The 24,827-nt window shown below is 35.1% G+C and overlaps 2 protein-coding genes across 12 annotated transcripts in view; one reads left to right on the forward strand and one right to left on the reverse strand.

The window, feature by feature from the left end:
- Window positions 1-24,827, reverse strand: part of LOC137241140 (tropomyosin-1-like) — an 857,608-nt gene that overhangs the window by 68,375 nt on the left and 764,406 nt on the right. The window lies entirely within an intron of this gene.
- Window positions 1-24,827, forward strand: part of Ziz (dedicator of cytokinesis protein Ziz) — a 132,292-nt gene that overhangs the window by 1,820 nt on the left and 105,645 nt on the right. Inside the window, exon 2 of one of the 6 annotated variants that reach the window (XM_067768420.1) lies at window positions 13,498-13,533. The exons of the other annotated variants lie outside the window; for them this stretch is intronic. The gene's annotated coding sequence lies outside the window, so the exon portion shown is untranslated. The remainder of the gene's footprint in view (window positions 1-13,497; window positions 13,534-24,827) is intronic. 6 annotated transcript variants of the gene reach the window in all.

Raw genomic sequence — 24,827 nt, forward strand, 5'->3', positions numbered from 1 at the left:
CCACAGCACCATTAAGGTGCCAGCCCGACCATCTCGGGAACGATTTATATGGCCACATTAAACCCTCAGGTCATCTCCTCCCTCCCCACCCCCAAGTTCCATGAGAAGCTTGGGGTCGCCAGAGCCTCGTCTGTTAGTGAAACAGGATTCGCCGCGGATAGGTGAAATTGACAAATGGGTTTGGAGAAGCTATATATTGCGCTGGCAACCTGAAGGGTTGCGCTACACAGCCCCTTGAATCTGCTATTTTAGTCGCTCCTTACGACAGGCATACCTACGTCGGGTATATTCTGACCCCCTAACCCGGTGGGGCGCCTTTGTGCTTCTTTTTGACCTGCTCAAGTTGTAGTATTTGTGATTATTAAAAAAAAACATACATATAAACACACTAACATTGGCATTTGTTGTGGGTTGTAGCACTGAAAGAGATACTATTCGAGCTCAATAAGAATAGAGTAAAGATAGTATCATATGCACCCAAGTCCCAAAAAAGTAACTGCAGAGAATCCACTTCAAGACAAAATAAAACCGCAGAAAACAAATGCAGAAAAAAAACGACAAATTGAACTCGCTTCGCAAGGCAGCCGGTTCTATGTACCGGAGCGACTCAAAATATTTCCCGATCCAGGGCTGTGATTTCAGTGTAATCAAATTTAATTTGTTGCGTCCCTCCCACAAATTGTCATCCTCCCAGCAGATCCTTGCATCGGGACTGCGCCATACCTCCTGCACCGGGAAGGTATCGAACCCAGTCCGGGGCCTTCGCCTAACCCCGGTCCCGAGAAATGGTTTTGCTGCGTTTTCCGGAAAGAATCCCACAAATTGAACTGCCGAGGCACCCGTTTTTTGTAGGCTACATGTGCAAGAGGCATAAGGTATCGCCTAGCAGCGGATGGAGCAACAGCCGATTGGCTCAGGTATTTTGCACCAACGAACAACAACAACAATGAAAACACACTCGTGCTACATCAATACAGACGGTAATGACGGACAATGAAAAAGCGTATGGACTAACAAGGTACGGGACAACGTACGACACAATTCAGGCAGTCACGATGCATCGCCCACTTATATCAATAGAAATACCTCTATATGCAAATTGGCACTCAAAGGACCACTTTAAGATCCCCAAACAAACGTGGCCTGAATACGTCTATAATAGCAGAAACAGTGTACTATGAAGGTCAAAAAAAAAAAAATCGTTAGAATCACATACATAACACTAGCTATCGGGCCTACATGCAGATAGAATGAAAATCTCCTTCCATAAAGGGTACACAATCTGCAAGATAGCCAACTATTTTAGATGAAGTAAATAGTATTGCTTCGCAGGAAGGGGTGCCACAATATCTAAAACAATGTGTCCATATAACACATTTTCAGTATCAGGAAAAATTCGTTCCGACGCACTCTTAGTCGAAGCCTGACTACGCCCATGTGTAGAATGACTCTTGCTGCAATATCCTTTGACTTTGTCATCGTCATTCACATTGCTTCTTCTTTAAAAGGGTGTGCCTCTCTTGCTTGTATCTACAAGTCGATGTATTGACTTTTCCCTTTGGTTCTTTTTTACCTGCAGTTCTTTTTTGAATTTGTTGTTTTCCAATTGCACTACAGGTTTTGTTGTTGCCGACAGTGTTCCTTTTTGAATTGTTGGTATATTTTTGTTGTAAGAGATATAGCAAAAATGTTATCAAATATCGCAAAAACAAAATTAAACGCAAAGTAAAAACAAAAACGCGAAGATTCATTTCCACAAGTTGACAACAGTAAACAGAGAGCCGGAGGGCATTGAACTTGGCTGATTTCAGCACTAAAAAAATGTGAACGAAAGTGCATTTGATGGGAAGTAGTAAATTTTATTGAAATATGTAAGTACGGCTGTATTAGCCTTATCATTTTGCTTACAAAACAAAAAAAATAAAAATACAAATTTGAACGTTAACATTCGGAAACCCTAGATTCTTGAACCGAATGTAGGTTTTGTATGCATTCTTGAAGATTACTAAAGTTAGTTATTTTTCCTTTCAAATAACCTAATCGGTTTTAATTTTTATTCCAAAATAAATTTCTAAGATCGCGGATTCGAGCTCAAAAATTATTTTATCATTTTTATTGTTTTTACACATTTTTTCTTAATTGAAAACATTTTAAATTAGAATAGAAGAAGGAAAAAATTCACACAACTGCCAAAGCTTTCCTGAATTTTAATTTAAAATTTTTTCAATTAAGAAAAAATTGATCATAACAATAATAATGATAAAATAATTCAATTAAATCGATTCGAACCCGCGATCTTACAAATCACTAGGCCGATATAACAATGAAAATTGTCAAAATAAATTTCGCTTACGGGTTTAAACTCGAATCTCAAACAAAGTTAGGACGACTTTCATTTGGTATTTCAAAATCATTTTCGACTTTAATTTTGTTTTACAAACTTAGTTTCGGTAGTGTTTTCGTTCTTCAAATTATTTTCTGTTTGTGTCGATTTTGTTTTCGTTTTTAAAATTGGTTTTCGGTTTGAAAACCAAAAAATTAGTTTCGTTATATAATTTATTTTCAAAATTAACATCTGTTTTGGTGTCGTTCTTCAAAACAAGCTTAAAATTGAATTCGTTTTTCAAAATTACTGTCGGTGTTTAGCTGTATTTTGCAAATTAGTTTCGATTTTAGTTTCGTATTTCAAAATTGGTCTTGGGCTTGATTTCGTTTCCCAAAACAATTTTCGAATTTCATTTCGTTTTTCAAAATTAGTTTTGGTTTCTAAATAAAAATTACCCTGGGTTTTGATTTCGTTTCAAAAGGTTCATTTCGAGTTTCATTTCGTTTTTAAAAATTAGTTTTAGTTTCTAATTCAAAATTAGTTTGGGGGTTTCCTTCAGCTGTCAAGAACAGTTTCAGTTTTGGTTTCGTTCAGTTTTGATTTCTTTTTGAAAATTATATTCGCTTTTGTTTTCGTTTTTCGAAATTAGTTTTCATTTTGATTTCGTTTCTCAAAATTAGTTTCCGTTCTGATTTAATTTTCCAAAATCTGTCTCGGTTTTGATTTCGTTTTTTATCATAAGCGTCTATCCATTAATTTCTTTTTTAAAATTTTGTTTCCGTTCTTGTTTTCGTTTATCAAAATTAGTTTCGGTTTTTTGATTTCATTCTTTAAAGCTGCTACTTACGGGTTTTGATTTTGTTTTTAACCATTATTTTCGGTCTCGGATTTTTAAATTTATCAGATTTCTAAATTTTTCTGAATATTCATCGATTTTGATGTCGTTTTTTTAAACTAGTTTCGGTTTTGAATTTGTTATGCGAAATAATAATCGGTTTCGATTTCGCATCTCAAAAATAGTTCGGTTTTGCTTTCGTTTTTCATTATTGGTTTCGATTTTGGTTCTGTTCTTCAAAATAGTGTAAGTATGCATATTGTTCTTCCAATTTTAATAGTCGTCGTTCAGAGTTTTCTTCTTCAAAATTAATGTCGATTTTAATTTCGTTCCCGAAAATTGTTCCGGGTTAATTTTTTTTAATGCTTGACTAGGTTTTGACGTCTTTCTTCAAAGTTAATTTTTAGCTTTGCTTTTCAAAAATGGTTTCCTCAATCAAAACTATTCGGTTTAAGTATTCTTAATCGGTTTCCGTTGCGTATTTCAAAACTAGTTACAGTTTTTAAAAATTCCTAAAGCGCAGTTTCTCCTCGTTTTTTAACAAGAATTCGGAATGATTTCAAGATTGTGCTGGGGCTATTTAATCATTTCGCTGTTAGTCCGGTATACCTCCCTGATTGCTCCGGTAAAGATGCTATTGGACAATTTCAAGACTGTTTGGGGAAGAATTTGGTACTAATACTGCATACTTTCGGAATGATTTTCGGGATCATATTCGGGATTGTATACGCTATCAAAGACTCATTTGGGTTAAATTCGAGATTAATCCAGTATAATTACGCAATTATTTCTGGGATGATGTCAGCACAACTTCAGGATCACTTTGGGACTTCATTCGTGATCACACGAAACTTTTTGAGATCACATGAAGACTGTCCTAAAATAATTTAGGATTATTCCAAGACCATTTTGGCATTATGGATGATATCAGCACTATTGCCGAATCACCTCGCTTTTTTCTTTGTGATCATGCCATCCATTTTTTATGATCATTCAAGACTTTTTCGGGATTAATTGGGTACGTATCTCGAATCAATTCGGATTTATTTTGGGATGATTTCAGAAGTACTTTGGGATCATTCCAGGATTTTATTCGTGATTATTTGGAACCTTTACGAGATAATTTTACAACCTTTTTTTTTTTACTAATTCGAAATTGTTTCAGGATAATTTTGTAATTATTTTCAGGGTCATCTCTGGACTGTTTCGGAACTAGTTTTATGATCATTTCGAAATTGCTGCGAGATTGTTGTTGGAACCGTATCAGTTTTTGAATTCGGTTAATCGTTGTTGTAACTGGTATGACCTAAGTAATACATAAAACAGTTAAAATGATAGAAATATAATTTTTCGAAAGAGGTTTTTGCTCTTTAACAAAGTACTCATGACTCACACTTTGTTTATAATGTACTAGGCCTTAACAACTCTCAACACATGTACAAATAAAGTAAAAACTTATGATCCGAAACTATTACTGTTTTATATGTTTCTTATCGCTGTTTACTACTTCCAGATGAGTTCGCTGAGTCGGCTTATTTTTTGTGTTTTTTCTTTGTTTAATTTTTTCTCATTTAAAAATGGCTTGCTTGAAGGAATTTCAAGGTCGCTCAAGAGCAATTTGTTTTTCTTGTGAACAAACCGCGGTTATATAAGAATTTGTTTCCATTTTAACGCACTTGTGTTGCAGTATGTAGTGTTGTAAAATCTTTCTTTTATTTATTATTATTATAATTTGAAGGCGGCATAGTTGTAGTTACTGCAGTCAACAAACTCAACGCAGGTAAATCGAGTGCTGACTCAGAAAAATCAGACACGTGAATGATGGGAAGAGCATGGAGTTATTTAGACCCAAGCAAGTTTTATAATTCGTCTTAATGGTTGTATAGTTTATATTGTATTTGTTTATTTTTTTTTATTGAAGCATTTGTATTTGATTTGACGTGTATTCAGGTTCGATTTCTATTTTGAAAGTTATATGATTCAAAAGGCTATCTTTGAAATTTATTCTGGATTTCAAATGTAAGAAAACTAGAATATTGTTTTTGTGATGTCAAGGTGATACCTAATTGAACTGTCTATCACAGCTGAAAAGCAGGCTCCTCGACTCATTAATTAAACTAAATATGTATGTATTTCGGCGGAAGTAAACACAAAATAGTTGAGCAAACCGTCCGTAATGAAACTGTCCATTAAAGCTCATTAGATAATTGTTTTATGTTATTATAATTTATTTACAATAACTTCAACCAGCTGTTATACTCAACAATCTTTTAACCTCAGTTGATTATTGTAGAGCCCTTTCAATTTATGTAATTGTTTCATTTCGACCTTTAGAGTGTTGCTGTGTTCTTAAGTCAGTCAGCATTTTTTTTCATGCCGCTAATTGGAAACCTAATTGCTAGCTCATAAATATATTTAAACTTCAATAAAAGTTAAGTATTTGTTATTTTTTTGGAAATTGTTTTTGTAGTTTTGTTTAGTTTTGTTAAGTCAAATTTTCTATAACATATGAATACATGCTTTACGTACTTAAGTTTTCTCTTTTTAATTTTTTGCAAAAACATTATCTGGAGCTTAGTCCAATTTAAAATTTTTTTATTAATTTAACAGCTTTGTTATTTTTATTAATGATATATCTTCCTGTTTTTTATCCCCTGAGTTGCTTTTGTATGCGGATGATCTGAAAATCGTTTAAAAAATTTCTTGTATTTTTGGTGCCCATAGTCTTCAAAATGATCTGGACAATGTAGCCAGTTGGTGCAGAATAAACCACCTGCAACTCAATATTAGTAAATGTTTTCACATAACCCTTTCAAAATCCCGTTCCTTAATTCCTACATCATATGATATTAATAGATGTAACCTGTCTACACAGTGTAAAATACGAGATATAGGAGTAATTTTTGACTTCAAGTTTATGTTTCATGATCATATAAATCATGCAATTGCTAAATCATACGCAATGCTTGCCTTTAAACGCCGTTGCAGTACTGATTTTACTGATCCATACACTCTAAAACTTCTTTACATCTCGATGGTTCGTTCCACGTTATAATACGCTGTGTTTATATGGAGACCATTTTACGATTGCCATATAGAGGCTAGAACGGGTGCAAAAGACCTTCATAAAATAACCTGAAGACGTTGGATAACAGAAGAATCTTGCTTTCGCTTAACTTTGTATTTGACATCATTCAAGGCATAGTAGACGCTCCGACTCTTTTACAACGAATTAACTTCTTGGTTCCACAGAGGAACCTAAGAAGTAATGATTTCATTTTTATTGAATGCGCGAGGACTAAATATTAAGCTGGGTTGATTTATATGGACGAAAGTTAACCCATATCGCGCCATTGATTTTTCGATAGGTTTTGGGCTCAGGAAAAAAAAGTTCCACTAAGCATACTCAAAAAAATAATTTTCGAGCCTGCCAAATTTGAGTTTTTTGACCTTCTTTTCTTTGATTTTTAAGGTTTTTTTCATGACCTACTTAAAAGATTTTCATTTGATTTTAAAATTTTCATGTATACCCTGTCCGACTCAAAATTGTCCGCTAAAAACTTTGCCGCTAACAGTTTCTTGAAAAAAAAAAATATTTTTTGGGTTTTTAGGAGTGTTTTGGACGGACGGACGGACAGACGGACATGTCTAAATCAACTCAGCTCATCCCCTGATCATTTTGGTATACTTATTGGTGGGTCTAATAGAAACATATACATAAAAAATGATTTGGAGCCTTGAAAATGAAAAAAATCACTCGAAATCATTTCGAGCAAAACAAGTCCCAAAAACCAAGAAAGAAAATTTTTTTTAAAAAAACTGTTTATGCCAACGTTTTTATCGCATATTTTAAGTTGGATAAGAACTATGAGACAAATTCGTTTTCATCGGCAACACTTTTGCAGGTTTCTGAAGAAACCTATAAAAAAAAAAATGGCGAAAAAATACATTTGTTTACCAAAACACTCCTCAAAACCCAAAAAATATTTTTTTTTTTTTCAAAAAATTGTTAGCGCCAAAGTTTTTAGCGGACAATTTTGAGTCGGACAGGGTATACATGAAAATTTTAAAATCAAACGCAATTTTTTTAAGTAGGTCATAAAAAAAACCTTAAAAATCAAAGAAAAAAAGTAAAAAAAACTCAAATTTTGCAGGCTCGAAAATTTTTTTTTTTGGGTATGCTTAGTGGAACTTTTTTTCCTGAGCCCAAAACCTATCGAAAAATCGATGGCGAGATATAGGTTAATAAATCGACCCAGCTTACTAAATATGTATATTATGCTTCTCTCATCAGAACCTTACGAGAGTTTAATTTGTTCTCAAATTCTTTAAATAATCCAAATTCAAATTACAATTAAATGAATTTTTAGCTTAAAAAATTATTTTGTAAATATATTTAATTCGTTATGTAGTCTGTAAGAAACATTGTATTTCAAAGATTACTATATATCTAGTTTTAATTTCAAAGTCCGTTTAAAAGATATTGACGCCTATCAACGAGGTGGTCGTAGTTTTTTTTCATAAATGCTTTATCTCAGCTCGCAATGTATTGAGTTTATGCTGAGATAAGGTTTTTTTAGACGAGTTTTGAAATAAGGCGTTAACTTGAAATTAAGTGGCCTTCACTCAGTTACAGAATATTGGGATGACTTACTGTATAAACGAGCTAGCCCAACCTTTTCAGCCCAATCAAAAAACGAGACCGTAGTAAATTGCACAACATTTAATACTAATTTAGTACGGGTTAATTAAATTTATTACACTTGTATTTTAAAAAATATTGAGTTTAAGCTAACCTAAAACTTAAGCTATCCCAACCCTCGATATTTTTTAAAATACAAGAGTAATAAATTAAATTAACCCGTACTAAATTAGTATTAAATGTTGTGCAATTTAGTACGGTCTCGTTTTTTGATTGGGCTGAAAAGGTTGGGCTAGCTTAAGACACCTAACGAAACGATCCGTAAAAGAAAAGGGCAGTAAAACCAGGATTTTTTCCATTAAAATGAGGACACTCTATTCATACAATGAAAGGGGGACAGAAAAAGAAGACATACTTGATAATTCAATTAAAAGTAAATACACGGTATTCGGTATAGGGAGGTGGGGCGCAGATGCGCATGCATAACAACTAATATGGAGGTAAGTGCCACTTTTGTCGACACATAACGTATTGGCGGACTTCGATCAAATTTTGAAGGGAGTGGAATTGTATCGTATATTCTTGGACCTCTTTAGGACTGGGACTGTTTCGTGAATTTCACGGGATGACTTCAGGAGCACTTCGGGGCTGTTTTAAAGATCATTTCGAAACATTACCGATAAAATTACAGGTCAATTTCGGAACCACTTCTCGATTATTGTAGAATAATTTCGAGACCTATTCTGAAACCATTTTAGGACTGCCATAACATCACTTCGGGATTCCTTTCAGAATAATTTTTACACTATTTCGGGGCCGATTTGGAACAATTTCAGTATCACTTTAGGTATTGGTTTGGGACAACGTCTGGATCATTTCGAGCCTATTTCGAACTCATTACGTGACAATTAGAGGACCATTTCAGCATAACTTTGGGACTATTTTCGGAATTACTACGAGCCTATTTCAGAACCAATTCGAACCTATTTCATCATTACTTCGGCTTATTATCGGTATCATTTTGCGACGACTTCTGTATCAGTTGTAAACTGTTATTCTTATCCAGTTTCAATGTGGCAACTCAATGGATGTCTTATAATCGGCAGAAGCCTCCCTTTCTTTATAAATGAAGAGTGTCTAAATTTAATAATTTTTCTCGCTAGAATAAACCCGGCGTAAATACAGCGTTATCACGAAATTTTCATGAAATGACAAAAAGCTCGTTTAAAAAACCGTGTCCGCTGCAGCGCGAATAACCTTCTCAAAAACACACATATTCCACGTACTTATTCAATGATGATATATAATGACTTTACCCATTATCTATGTTGATATATCTCTCCTAACCTGTTTGGTTGCAGCTGGCAAAATCGGCTTTCAGCTTCAACCAGTCTTTCAGCTCTACTGATTCAACTCTATAGTCGTATGTTGGTATGCAGTTTTGTTTTTATTACTTGCTTATTTCATTGGGTTTAATTTGTTTATACTTTCATTTGTCTGAATTTTTGCAGTTCTATCATTCATAGTTTTTATATTTTTATATGTACATTTTAATTTTATTTTAATTCCCATTCTTTTATAAGCTTATTCATTTACGTATTGCTCTTTTGTTTTTGTTTTTCGCTCATTCCATTTATTTCCCCATGCCTTCTCATTTCATTTTAGTTTATCGTTTTTTGTTATTGCCTCTTTTGAGTGACGTGTTCAACGCGTCGCGTCACGGATCATGTGCTGCTATCACCTTTGCAGCTTAACTGCGTACAATCCCTTCCTGTAAATGCATACATGACATGATTACAGCTGTTTTTTTCTATATAAATGTCTACTTACGTACATACAAACATATTTATTTCCTTACCCCAATCATTTGATTCCAGTATCATTCTTTTCGGACGTTTCCCTCTTTTGATATTTAGTTTGCCCCAGTAAGCTTTTTCGCTTCAGCTCGTGATGCGCTGGTGTATAGTTCGTCTAGATATTTATATTTTATTTTTTGCTGTCTTATTCAATGTGACATTACGGAAACAAATGATTTATAATGTACCTTTATATTAGGTATGTGTAGACCGGTTTGTTGCGGAATGCTTGAGTAGATATTTATGGAGCTTTAACCACATTTGTATGGGCAATGAACTTCATGGAAGAGGAAATACTTGTGATAACCTTGACACGTCTACTTTGTTTTAAATTTGTTCCTATTAATAACTTTATTTGCAGTTTGTTTGCATAATGATAGAACATGCTTTAAAACACTGTAACGAATTTTGGGAAATTCCTCTTATTCCCAGCCTTCCGCTAACGTTCGAATCGCTAAACTGTTGAATAAATAACTCCAATATTCAATAATGCAAACCGGGCTTTATTAGACTACTTTGAGAGTACTTCACAATAACACTTATACTTCACAACCAATAGCGTGCTTAAATCAAACAGACAGACTTGCGCTGCTTTTATACTCTCCGTTGCTTCATTCGCATATTTCTACTCAAGTATAGACGTTTCGCCTTCTAGAATTGCTGTATCTCCTGCTTGGTAATTGAGCTATATATATGCGTGTGAATATGTGAGTGGAACCTCGGCTGATGCCTACATCTGTGTATAAGTTATCTCTTCGATGCCTTGTATGTATGTTAGTGGCAGCTTGCTTTATTGTTGGTGTGCCTTTATTTACTTAGTATCAGCTTAGTGATGCTAATATTCGTCACAATACCTATTCTTCGTTTTCAAAGAAAAAGTGTGGGGATGAAACTCCTTTGCCTTGTGTGGAATAAAAACATTTTTAAAAAAATCATAGGAAATCCAGCTTTGATGCAAGGACTATAATTTTAAGAAATAATTTACAAGAAAGCAACTGCATCCCCTTACACATCATTCAACACAGCTAAGCGCCCAGAGGATCCAACGACACATGTAAGTAGTGTTACTTAGGTCCACACATATCTAAGCAGTTGGATAAATGTCACCACTTTGACATCTTATAGACTGTTAAAACTTTTAATTTTAGTTTAAATGGCTAATGTGTCAAGGTTAATCTGACCTAAGCTTTAATTCCAGTTTTTTAAGATGCACGCAACGTCAAAAGCAAATATAGAGCCGTTTTCACCATCTCTAGTTAATCTAAATTTTACCTGGAGTATAGCAATCTTTAAGGTAGCTTCATTAACAAATTGCTTTTCACCAACACAGTGTAACCAACCCCCAGTTAAATCGATAATTGTGAGTATATTGTAGAACATATTGAAACAATCTATTGTGAATACTCGAATGCAAGTTAGATAGCTGAATTTTGTTATTGATATTAGAGAAAAATTACAAAGTTTACAAACGGCAATGATTACTTGGACATGTTCTTGAATTTCACTTCTTGATCAGCTAGGTTCTCGAGAGCTGAATATTAAACTCGAAATCTCCAACATTCATACTGTAACGAATTTTGGGAAATTCCGCTTATTTGCAAACTTCTGTTAAGTTCGAATCGCTAAATTGTTTAATAAATAACTCCAATATTCAATAATGCCAAATGCTCTTTATTAGACTACTTTGAGGTACTTCACAATAACACTTATATTTCACAACCAATAGTGTGCTTAAATCAAAACTGATTAATCATCCCTCAGCTTGCCTGCTTTTATACTCTCGGTTTCCTCGTTCACCCATTTTTCCTAAGGTTTAGTAATTTCGCGAACTTCATGCTTGGTTACCAGCCATATACATGTATATTTGTAGTTTGTGGCCATATGCGTGTATATATGTGAGTACTACTTCGGCTGATGATTACATGTGTTTGTGAGTATCTCTCCATTGCCTTGTATGTACATATGTGTGTAAATGATGATTGATTTGTTTACGTATATACGAGTGGCTGCTTGATGTCTTTTTATTGTTGCGTGACCATTTATTCAGTATCAACCCAGTGAAGCTAATATACGTCACAATACCTTATACTAGTGTAAATGCAAATGCCTTTATCCACTTATGCGTCAGTTACTCACGAACGTACGTACCAAAAACGTGTCAGCTGACACGACCTATCTTATGAGTGTGCAATGTAAACGAAAACTCACCGACGTGCAACGCCCGTACGTACGTAGCCCGGAACGTGGAAATCAAAACAATTTTGATTTTTTCCGTAAGAACGTGTCAGCTGATCGCTCTCTCACTAGACAGAGTTGCCTAGTAAACTTTTGTACGCTAATTTTTGACCGTTTGCAATTTTATGCAAAAACGCCTAATTAAAGTTTGAAAAATTGTGAAAATAATTCGAAATAATTATGCAAAAGTGCTGATTATAAATATTTTATCTATTTATACTTATTTAATATGTATTCCGGCCTTTTACAATATCAAAAATTAAATTGGAAAAAGTTGATGTTTCCATAAGCATACATGCAAAATGGTCAATGGCAACAGTGCTTATCTGTAAACAATACACACACAAATATGTTATGTACATGTACACAGACGCACACATTGATTCCTACGGGCTTGAGAGTTCGGTCAAACGTGCTTCGTACGACAAACGTCCTTACGTACGGCACACGTCGGTGGGTAACTGCCGCATTAGCCATATGCAGGCCCCGCTGCTCGCAAAGCAATTGGTCTCTAAGTGTTGGCTTTTTGTTGCTATTCCTATATTCACCATTTAGGTACATACTTATGATATATGCTTTTTAATCCTAATTGTGTGAAATAATTGTAGGCGCGCTCCAACATTGGGTTTAGAGCATTGATTCTATAAGCAGTACTTCCGCTGAATTTTCCTTACATGTTTTCCTTGGACTTAAGAGATGGGAAGCTTCAGTAACATGGAGAAAACAAACCTTTCGATAACTTATAGATAATTGACTAACTGAAGATTGTGAAAACTTAGGTTAGTACCAGAGCCCCTCGTGCCAATTGTACATTGTGAAGACTGCAATTGATGGTCGAAAGTTTACAATGGATACATAAAAAATACATTCAAGCTAAAATGGGAAAGTTAGATCATAATTGTGTCGCCACTGCTATGGAAATATCACCCATTCTTGCAATTGACACACCCTGCTTCACTTTCATGTCTTGTGTAGTTTAAACATACTTTTTCGTAGCTTATACAAACATTTCTGTCAGTAATAAATATAGAGAAACATAACAGCATACATATGTCAAAATAGAAACAAATATGTACAGTATTATCAGTAATAATATATTATCATGTCATAGCGATCTTTTGTTAAGAATCTAAAATGTGAAATGAAATGACAAAGCTGTGGAATAATAAAAAATCTCAAAATTAATATTAAGTTGAAATTAATTAAACTTCATTGCTTGACATACATTTCTTAAAGCAAGTCAAGACACTTGTACACGATCGCTGAATTTCAACTAGCAAATATCGCAACCTCAAACGCAAATTTAGACACAATACAAATTACCGTTAAATAATGGCGAAAATATATTGTGTACTATAATTATATGTAGGTCAGCGAAAGAAAACAAAATCATAACTATTACGCTATTCGCAGAATAATAACAATCTCAATCTCATAGCTTTAAGCTACTAAAGTAAATCATTGCAAGTGTGAAAATTATCAGTAGCGTCAATAATTTTTATTTAGTGATACCTAGCACTTACTTTCGCAATAAATATAAAGGTTTATAAAAAATTTAACTTATTTAATAACGTATTTTCTCAATCGTTTATTACACTTTCAGAATTAGCACCTGCTGCTAAAGAAGATTTGCACTGTTGTATGTAATTGTTGGGCGGTACTTTTCAGATAAAATTCTTAAGCCTTTTCATTTTATGAAAGTAAAAATATACCTACATTGTAAAACTGCAAAGGATGTAAAAAAAACAGGTAAGGAAGGCCAAGTTCGGGTGTAACCGAACATTACATACTCAGCTGAGAGCTTTGGAGACAAAATAAGGGAAAATCACCATGTAGGAAAATGAACCTAGGGTAACCCTGGAATGTGTTTGTATGACATGGGTGGTATCAAATGGAAGGTACTAAAGAGTATTTTAGAAGGGAGTCGGCCATAGTTCTATAGGTGGACGCTTTTCGAGATATCGCGATAAAGGTGGACCAGGAGTGACTCTAGAATGTGTTTGTACGATATGGGAATTAAATTAAAGGTATTAATGAGGGTTTTAAAAGGGAGTGGCTCTTAGTTGTATATGTGAAGGCATTTTCGAGATATCGACCAAAATGTGGACCAGGGTGACCCAGAACATCATCTGTCGGGTACCCCTAATTTATTTATATATATGTAATACTACGAATAGTATTCCTGCCATGATTCCAAACGTGCGTAAAGCTGGCAGACCCAAGTGCTCAAAAATAAGTTTAAGTTGTTTGAGAATGAAGTGTATTTTATGTGCTATTTAGTGCCACAAAAGATAATTTAGGTGCTCGTTTGGTTTTCGACATATTCGCAAAAAAGTGTGGGTCTGGTAGCTTTACGTCAAGCTAGCAGACCCGCAACTTAAATAAAATTTTTTCTTAATAAAAAATATATCAAAATTAGGCTTTTGATTTCGCCCTGCCGAACTTTTTCATTTTCTTCTACTTAATATGGTAGGTGTCCCACCCATTTTGCAAAGTTTTTTCTAAAGTTATATTTTGCGCCAATAAACCAATCCAATTACCATGTTTCATCCCTTTTTTCGTATTTGGAATAAAATTATGGCATTTTTTTCATTTTTCGAAATTTTCGATATCGAAAAAGTGGGCGTGGTCATAATCGGATTTCGGCCATTTTTAATACCAAGAGAAGGTGAGTTCAGATAAGTACGTCAACTTAGTTTAGTAAAGATATATAGATTTTTGCTCAAGTTATCGTGTTAACGGCCGAGCGGAAGGATAGACAGTCGACTGTGTATAAAAACTGGGCGTGGCTTCAACCGATTTCGCCCATTTTCACAGGAAATAGTTACCGGCATAGAAGCTATGCGCTTACCAAATTTCACAAGGATTGGTAAATTTTTGTTCGACTTATGGCATTAAAAGTATTCTAGACAAATTAAATGAAAAAGGGCGGACCAACGCCCGTTTTGAAATTTTCTTTTATTTTTGTATTTTGTTGCACAATGTCATTACTGGAGTTGAATGTTGACATAATTTACTTATATACTGTAAAGATATAACATTTTTTGTTAAGATGTGACTTTTATAAATTTTTTTTTTTAAAAAGCGTGTTCGTCATCCGATTTTGCTAATTTTTATTTAGGACATATATAGTAATAGGGGTAACGTTCCTGCCAAATCTCATCATGATATCTTCAACGACTGCCAAATTATAGCTTGCAAAACTTTTAAATTACCTTCTTCTAAAAGCGGGCAGTGCCACGCCCATTGTCCAAAATTTGACTAATTTTCTATTCTACGTCATAAGGTCAACCCACCTACCAAGTTTCATCGCCTTATCCGTCTTCAAAATTAACATACTCTGTGAGCTTTGCTGAGCTAAGTATAAAAATTAAAGCTTGAATCATATAAAATATACTGTCCTCGGTTTTAACTCAGCGCCTTCAATGATTAACTATTTTGTGTTTTAGAAAGCGGTTTATGATTGAATGAAGATCTGTTATAAAAAACATCCATTGCTAAACTTTATATTAAACCTAAGCTATCTCTGATGTGGAACTCAATTGATTTCTATCCCCAAAGACGATTCGTACGTGAAATTGCATTATTTTAAACGATGGTAACATATTTGACGATTGCTTTCGCAACATAACATTGACATAACATAAGAGACCTAAAGCCAGAACGATAACAACAGATAATACGATTGCTTGACGAAATAGCTAGAAACGGTTCGTTCGTCTGAGCTATCGTTCGCAATATAAAATGATGCCCTAAAATCATACGTATGTCATACCTTGAAGAACCTATGCCGTAAGTGAATTGTATAGTTATATAAGTTTGGTTCGAAGGTTAGATCAATAGGAAACTAAGTCAAATATTAGCTAAACTGCACACCCATGAAGAGCTTGGTGAAAACTAAAAATTACATTATCGCTTATGTCAGTATTGAACCACTCTGAGCCATTCGAGGTCAAACGTGGTGTCAAGTAAAGCGTCTTCTGCTTGAAATCGGAAATCATAATCCAAGAAGGTATACATAAACTACTGAGTTCTCATGTTTGATATACTTGATGTTACCGCCGTTAGTTCTGCCTTCGACTTGCTATCTCTTGAAGTTTCCAACTGATGCCAACTAGCGCCAGAAAGACAATATCTCTATTATGAGAAAGCTGATCATCTTATATACATAGCTGCTCAGGTCCTATGATCATTGATGTGAGGGGAAAGTATTTTTTATTAATAATAATGCATAATATGCATTTTTTCATATATTTATCTTATTGAGAAATTATTCTTATTTGAAGACGTAATCTGCATACATGTATATTTAAAACATTTCATAACAAGTTTGAGAATTATCTGTGCATAAGTGAATGGAAAATCTAATTGAACGAAAAATAAAAGTTAAAAAAATTTTAGAGTTTGGCGGTGATCGAAATCGCGCCACGCGATCGCAACCGCAACATCATAACCGCTGGGCCACTACGATTGCACACGAATTGTACCGTTTCTTTTTCTTTAACTTAATTTAAGAACATTGTTCTCACTAAAAGAACATTTGATCATATTTTAAGACCAGCCGTTCTCTTTTCAAGAAAATGGTGTCAGTTCAAGCACAAGGTTGTTGTTTTAAGAACTGGTCATTCGTTTTTCAAGAACCAAAAAGTAAGAACATGAAAAGCTTGAATTGAGCACGGTGGTGCTGGATTTTAGAACAGCGTTTTTCTCTGAGTGTAAAAGACCTAGTTTTTCTGTACTGATCAATTTAGTTTATTTAGGCCCATTTGCAGAACGGGAAGTTATTTTTTCAGGCGAGAGTTGATTTCAAAAAATTTTCAAAAGTGTATGAGTTTAAACCCTCATGTCAGGTGAATTCTGAGTTAAAAAGTTAACTTGCTTTTCTGCAATTGGGCCTTAGTCGGCAATGTTTACTATGAGATATTCTCCGATACGTTCAAACACAAATACCAACACCTCACACTCATTTGGCCTTAATATTTTAAAAATGAAACGTTCACAAACTTATTCCAATTATATCACATATGTACTTAGTTATTGATTAAAAATTATCTAATCATTCTCTTTGTATTGCAATTTTTTTCTTCTTTTACATTTACGCAATTGACGCCAATTTAGATGCAATATCCTGTGCTGGACAGTCGCGCAATGGTATGAAAAATTAATGATCTCAACTTCTTTGTGTTGTCGGTGTTTTATGTGTCTCCATTTATTTCTGGAAACTCATGCTCTCAACCTGCTGTTTTTTTCCCTTTTATTTAAATCATTCAACTAAACATCCGTCATAATTTAGTTTAGCAAATATCTTTTTTTTTGCATATGTACTACATAATATATATCTTTCTTATTGTGTGTAATATTTTACATATTCTCACGCTTTTTGTTTTGTTTGACTGAAAACTAGCGAAACAAACATATTTGGTCGTTCAACAAAAAACTGTGCTTTGTTAAGTTTAATGTACTTTGTACATTGTTGTATTGTAAGTGAATGTATGCAGTTCAACATATCTTACTTAGTCATAGAAAAGTAAAAAACTAAATCAATTTGCATGCTAGAACTCAGTTTTCCTCTTTTTAATTCAGAGAAGTTGTGGACACTTTGAAGATGACGTTAACCCAGAAATATTTTAGATTTAAAAACACAATATACAGGCAAACAAATGGACTGGAAGCGGGCAACCCAACTTCTATTTTATACAAAGCTTAGAGTGTATGAAACATCTTTCCGCGGAATGAGTAACCTTCTATGCCAGATACTATCTAGTTACATTAAAATAATGGATTTTCTCATTAGGCAGCACGAAAATATTACATTCATAATGGAGAGGGATATAAATAAAAATACAGGGTGCGATAAGAGATTTTAGGCCGAGCTTCTCTTCCAATTTGCGTCGTGCTACTTTTAATTTTTCCTACAAATTAGCCGGAGGGGACGGGGAAAGTATCATAAAATCTAGCCAATGTATTCATAAAGCATAAACTCCGTACTGCATTCAAAACGAGGAACAGCGTAGAGAAAATGTTAAATAACGACACAAATGAGGAGGATCCATTAGACAAATAAAGTGGTATATAAGTGAATGCCAGCAGAACTACACATTGCAAACGGATCGCAAAATTAGAAAAAGGTTCCCGGAACACATACGTGATATTGGTAAAGAAAGTTCAGAAACCCGGGAGCGCCAGAGTCGAACTTTGCAAACCACACTGATGACGATGAAAAATATAGCCAAACTTCACACAAGACAAAAGGCTCAAGAATGAACATAATTGAAAGCATGCCAATATATAAGCAGAAAACATTTCAAGCAGTCATAACAAACGAACAAACAAACATTGCGTCCGTCCGACGTGTTTTTCGAACACCTCAAAACAGTATACCAAAAAAAAAGGAACACGAGCAAAAACACGAAATTGACCCCCAGAAAACGAACAAATTAGAATCACTGACTTCTACCTGCCAACGAATAGCACAAACTAAAACTGAAAAGGGATAGCGGAAATTCGTTCCAAATTAATATATAAATAAAGAACTCTTGCCTTGTCGAAACAACAAAGGAGCAGCTATAATTGTTTAGTTTTAGTCACACAGCCACAGTTTTGATTTTGGGGACCCCTGCATTACAGGTGCGTGCAACTCATCTACGTGAAACTTATCTACAAATATCATGACATCTCCTGTTTTGCTTCTTCAGAAGAGAAGTTTAAGGTGCGGAGTATATTGTATTCATATAACACACCTGTAGATCCTTTGGGAGGGTATTGCTACAACAACAAAAATGATTTTTGTTTATGAAATACCAAACTCCCTATTCAATTCCGAAACTTTGGTGTAGCATACTATCCCGCCGTCTTTATTTCGTTGCAAGTGATGAACTCTCAGCTTTTGAAAACCTATGCATACATGTTTCTATTTCTACTTCGCATACACACATATCTTTCATATGATTAACGGGAACTATTTCCAATGTGTGTGGTGGTTATATATATATCTAATATATAAAATTCTTCTGTCACGGTTTTAGAAGCATAACTCCTCCGAAACGGCTGAACCGATTCTCATGCAATTTTGTCAGCATATTAGGTAGGTCTGAGAATCGGCCAACGTCTACCTTTTTGCAAACCACACTGATGACGATGAAAAATATAGCCAAACTTCACACAAGACAAAAGGCTCAAGAATGAACATAATTGAAAGCATGCCAATATATAGGCAGAAAACATTTCAAGCAGTCATAACAAACGAACAAACAAACACTGCGTCCGTCCGACGTGTTTTTCGAACACCTCAAAACAGTATACCAAAAAAAAAGGAACACGAGCAAAAACACGAAATTGACCCCCAGAAAACGAACAAATTAGAATCACTGACTTCTACCTGCCAACGAATAGCACAAACTAAAACTGAAAAGGGATAGCGGAAATTCGTTCCAAATTAATATATAAATAAAGAACTCTTGCCTTGTCGAAACAACAAAGGAGCAGCTATAATTGTTTAGTTTTAGTCACACAGCCACAGTTTTGATTTTGGGGACCCCTGCATTACAGGTGCGTGCAACTCATCTACGTGAAACTTATCTACAAATATCATGACATCTCCTGTTTTGCTTCTTCAGAAGAGAAGTTTAAGGTGCGGAGTATATTGTATTCATATAACACACCTGTAGATCCTTTGGGAGGGTATTGCTACAACAACAAAAATGATTTTTGTTTATGAAATACCAAACTCCCTATTCAATTCCGAAACTTTGGTGTAGCATACTATCCCGCCGTCTTTATTTCGTTGCAAGTGATGAACTCTCAGCTTTTGAAAACCTATGCATACATGTTTCTATTTCTACTTCGCATACACACATATCTTTCATATGATTAACGGGAACTATTTCCAATGTGTGTGGTGGTTATATATATATCTAATATATAAAATTCTTCTGTCACGGTTTTAGAAGCATAACTCCTCCGAAACGGCTGAACCGATTCTCATGCAATTTTGTCAGCATATTAGGTAGGTCTGAGAATCGGCCAACGTCTACCTTTTTTCGCTTCGTGCCTAGGGTCTTGAGATCAAAACGTGGGCCCGGGTACCCCTAGAATGTGTTTATACAATATGGATATCAAATGAAAGCTGTTGATGAGTGCTATAGTACAGGGTAATTTGTATACCCCTGGGTGACTAGGGTCTCGAGATATAGGCCAAAACGTGGACTCGGGTACCGCTAGAATGTGTTTATACAATATGGATAACAAATGAAAGCTGTTGATGAGTGATTTAAATAAATAAATGTAAGGCGCGATAACCTCCGAAGATATCTGCGGCCGAGCTTCTCTTCCAATTTGCGTCGTGCTCCTCTTGATTTTCCCTACAAATTGGCCGGAAATGGCAGAAATACGCCTGGATAGCTTGCCAAACACTGCCGAGGGGCGACCCCGCTTAGAAAAATTTTCTTCTAATTGAAAAACATTATTTCTAAAATTTTGATGTTGCTTTGCCCGGGGTGCGAACCCAGGGCATACGGTGTGATAGGCGGAGCACGCTACCAGCACACCAAGGTGGCCGCCAATGAGTGATTTAGTGGAGGATAATTTTCATGCCCCTGGGTGACTAGGGTCTGGAGATATAGGCCAAACGTGGGCCCGTGAACGCCTAGACAATATTTTTACATTGTGGGTATAAAATTGAAGCTGTTGATGAGCCCTTTAGTACAGGGTAGTTTTCATACCTATTGGTCACTAGGGTCTCGAGATATAGGCCAAAACGTGGATCAGGGTAACACTAGGATGTGTTTTTACATTATGGGTATCAAATTGAAGCTGTTGATGTGTGCTTTAGTACAGAGTAAGTTTTACACCGCTGGGTGACTACGGTCTCGATATATAGGCCAAAACATGGACCCGGATACCCATAGAATGTGTGTGCATTATGAATATCAAATGAAAGCTGTTGCTGAGAGCTCTAAAGTTCATTGTGATATTCGATTTAGTCGCATCAATCTGGCAAAACTAATAAATATGCATGCGAAGCCGAAATAAAAACAAGAATTAATAATACCCACATACCTATTTACATACGTTCTCTTCGATTTGCCTGAAATTTCGTATATAAATTTGCCTATATTAGTATTTACGATGCATTTTTTCGTGAAGTATACCAGAGACGGACTGGGACTTCGATTAGGACTAGGACTAAGACTCGGGGTGGGACTGGGACTGAGACTCGGAATGGGACTTGAACAAAATACATACCACCCTCTGGGACTGGCAATAAGAGATGAAGAAGAATGAGAAAAAATTGAGAGAAAAGAAAAGAGAGAAGGAGACTGAGAAAGAGAGAGAATGAGACGAAGATGGAGATAGATGAAGCGAAAAAGACGGAGGGAATAAAAAGATTAGGAAAAAGTGTAGAAGGGTAGGGCAGAGTTGGACGGAAAAAGCGTATTAAAATGTATGCAGATAGATCAAATTTAGGACAGAACAACGTCTGCCGGGTCTGCTAGTATATATATAATATATTGAATGCTGTTTTAAAAGTTATCGTTTTTCTCATTGTGCGCTTGACCCGAATGCGCTTTTAAATTTCCGCTTGATTACAAGTGTCCTTGTTACAGTTTGATTGTGCTTCTTCTTTTCTTCTTTTTCTAGTACCCACTTGTATCAATATTAGTAACATACATATATGCAATGCAAAAATAAATGATAGCTTCGAGAGAAAAATTAAAAGTTAATTTATCAAAAGGCGGCTTGCAAAATTGTTGAATGCAAGTATTTACATATAAATTGCTTAGTTTGTAGATGCTGCAAATCTTATAAGCAATCTATGTATTTAAGCTGGTTAGACTGGAAATGGCTTGTGAGTTCAACGTATTTTCCGACCGTTCTCAAATTGTAATATTATAACGAATAATCAAAAACTGGAAGCAGATTCTACAATCTTCTGCCCATTTATTGATTATATTATTTGACTAGGAAATGGAACGAAAGTTATTGCTCTGTTGTTGTTGTTGTATTAACGTTAAATACACTACCCGAAGGCTTTAGGGAGTGTTATCGATAAGGACCATCCTTTGCCGGATATAGATCTGGTACGTTCCGGTAACAAAGCACCATTAAGATACTAGCCCGACCATCTCGGGAACGATTAATATGACCACATTAAACCTTCTGGGCCATCCCGCGCTCCCCACTCCCTTGTTCCATGAGAAACTTAGGGGTCGCCAGAGTCTCGCTTGCTAAATATGTGTATGATACACTCATATTTGTAATATTATTCCCCTCGCGTAGGTGAGGTTGACAATTGGGTTGTGGAAGCTTTGTATTGCGCTTATCAACCCCTTCAATCACAAATTTATTGTTCTGAAATTGATATCCTTCACCATTTTTCAGTTATTTTATATATTTAATTATATTATTTAATTATATTTTAATTCTTTTTAGAGGCTTGTAGTTCTCAAACTCTTATCCAACATATTTCCCCAAAAGTTCTAAACTGTTTCAAGAATTTGTAGTTCTCAAATTTATATCATACAATCTTCCCCAATTTTCATTCAACCTTTGAGATACTTATAGCTTTCGAGTTGATATCCAACAACATTCTCAAACCTATAATGTGTTGTTCTTAAATTTATATGCAATATTCTTTTCCAACTATGAATCAATTTGGCAGTATGGTAATAGGAGGAATCAAAGCCAAAATCTGAAGCAGTGTTTACTACTTAATTATTAGGCAATTTTATATTTACTGGTACCACATTATTATTTACAGAGTTAAGCAAAGTTCTTTACTTGTTTTTACTCTCCTACTAAATGTCGTTTGTTTTTTGCAGGTAATTCAATTTCTGGAAATATATAATTGATATATGTATATAACTTCGTTATTTCCACTCAACAATCAATTTTTGGGGAATCTATAATGGATACATACATGCAACAACAATACTATAAATGCTAATGAAACGCCCTAAAATTGTGTGAAGTCTTAACCAATGTGCATTTGCAAAAAAAAGTACGAACATGGTGAGGCCAATATTGGAATACGCTTCGATAATCTGGAACCCTCGTTACCAGACCCACTCCGACAAATTAGAATCGGTTCAAAAGCAATTCCTGATTTTTGCGCTAAGGGACTCCTCGAGGGGTCCCAGAGGTTCCCGAGATATGGTCAATTCAAGTTGGGGTCTGTTGTCGAAGACACATATCATGAGGTGGCCGTTGGTCGTTGCTACAGCTTCTGCTACTATTGATATAAGTGATATTAAAAAAAAACAAATCGTGGCGTTAGAAAATGGATTTTGTGGGGGAAGGCTTGTTTTCAAAGATACTGTAAGCAGATTTGCACAGAAAAAATTCCTAATATTAGAATATAAACTAAAAAAATGCTAAATACAGCGTTTTTCGCGGATATCTCAAAAACATGACCTGCTGGACCAAATCTGAGGACTGATTCGGATTAAGCGCGCAAAAATACGCCGGAAATGACTTCCTGATCCAAAACAAAACAAACCTATTTTTGCAGGCCTGTGATATCTAACGACTACCTTAAATACGCAATGATTTGGGTGGGTAGATTGGAATCACATCCTTCCAACCTCCCACACATCACAGCACTACCTATTGTGTGTTAAATATACATCAGCTGCTCGAAATCACGTCCATACCGACAGTACCAATAATCAATTCGCGTTGCTCGGCATCACAGTCCTTCCCGACTACTGATTTAATAATATGTATACATATTTTATAATATTCTGCTATTGCTTGTGAATCGCAAATGTAGGCCTCACCTGTAATAATTTAGTTCAACGATTATCTAACATTTACAAGTTGAATAACCTTTATTTTAGGCAGGACTTCAATTTTGCAAGTGCTTACGAAACTTGCAAGTAAAATAGTAAAAAAACGAGAACATTAAATATAGAACAAGTAAAAAATGAAATTGAAAACATCGCCACAAAAAGCTCTTCAAACTCAAATGTGGCACACCTCTCACAAACAAACGAAGCATAAAGCTGCTGCTATTTTGAGCATAATTGTATGACATTTGTAAACATAAAAAAGTAAATAAAACAATAAAACCAAAACAAGAAAAATGTTGCCGAAATGTAATTAAGTTGAATCTATTTGAAGAGTAAAACTTGTTTGAGGTGTTCCGCTTGTATTTGGCTTGTATTTTGCATTGGCTCTTTAAAGTGGTTTTGCAATTCGTGCTAGACATGATATATAGTACTTGGAAGTTAGAATGTAAAAATAAAAAATGTCAGGAATTACTTTTAATGCTTTTAAGAACTAGATCCTCCTTTTTTTTTATCAGAAAATATAATACGGCACCTTTCAGCACCCACACTACATACTGTCCATTGTATTGCTTTCGTTTTCCTTTTTTCGTACTTTTCATTCACTCCACTTAATTAAAGTAGATCTTAGATTTTCGGCCTCTGATAAATCTCTCTAAAAATCACATGTCCAAACCTAGCAAAGGGGAAACAGACATACCGAAAATGCTATGTATGTCCTCTCATTCACGTCAAAGCAAAACTGGAAACTTAGCTGTCAGGAATGCTGATTACAGTCTGCGATTGAAAAGCCTTCAAGTTTTCTGCAGTTTTGTCTTTCTTTATAGTAAAATATGTACACAGTTTAGCGTGCTCCGCCTACCACACCGTATGCCCTGGGTTCACACCCCGGGCAAGGCAACATCAAAATTTTAGAAATAAGGTTTTTCAATTAGAAGAAAATTTTTCTAAGCGGGGTCGCCCCTCGACAGTGTTTGGCAAGCGCTCCGGTGTATTTCTGCCATGAAAAGCTCTCAGTGAAAACTCATCTGCCTTGCAGATGCCGTTCGGAGTCGACATAAAACATGTAGGTCCCGTCCGGCCAATTTGTAGGGAAAATCAAGAGGAGCACGACCGAAATTGGAAGAGAAGCTCTGACTTAGATCTC

This window comes from Eurosta solidaginis, chromosome 2 (genome assembly GCF_040869045.1).
Source record: "Eurosta solidaginis isolate ZX-2024a chromosome 2, ASM4086904v1, whole genome shotgun sequence".
NCBI lineage: Eukaryota > Metazoa > Arthropoda > Insecta > Diptera > Tephritidae > Eurosta > Eurosta solidaginis.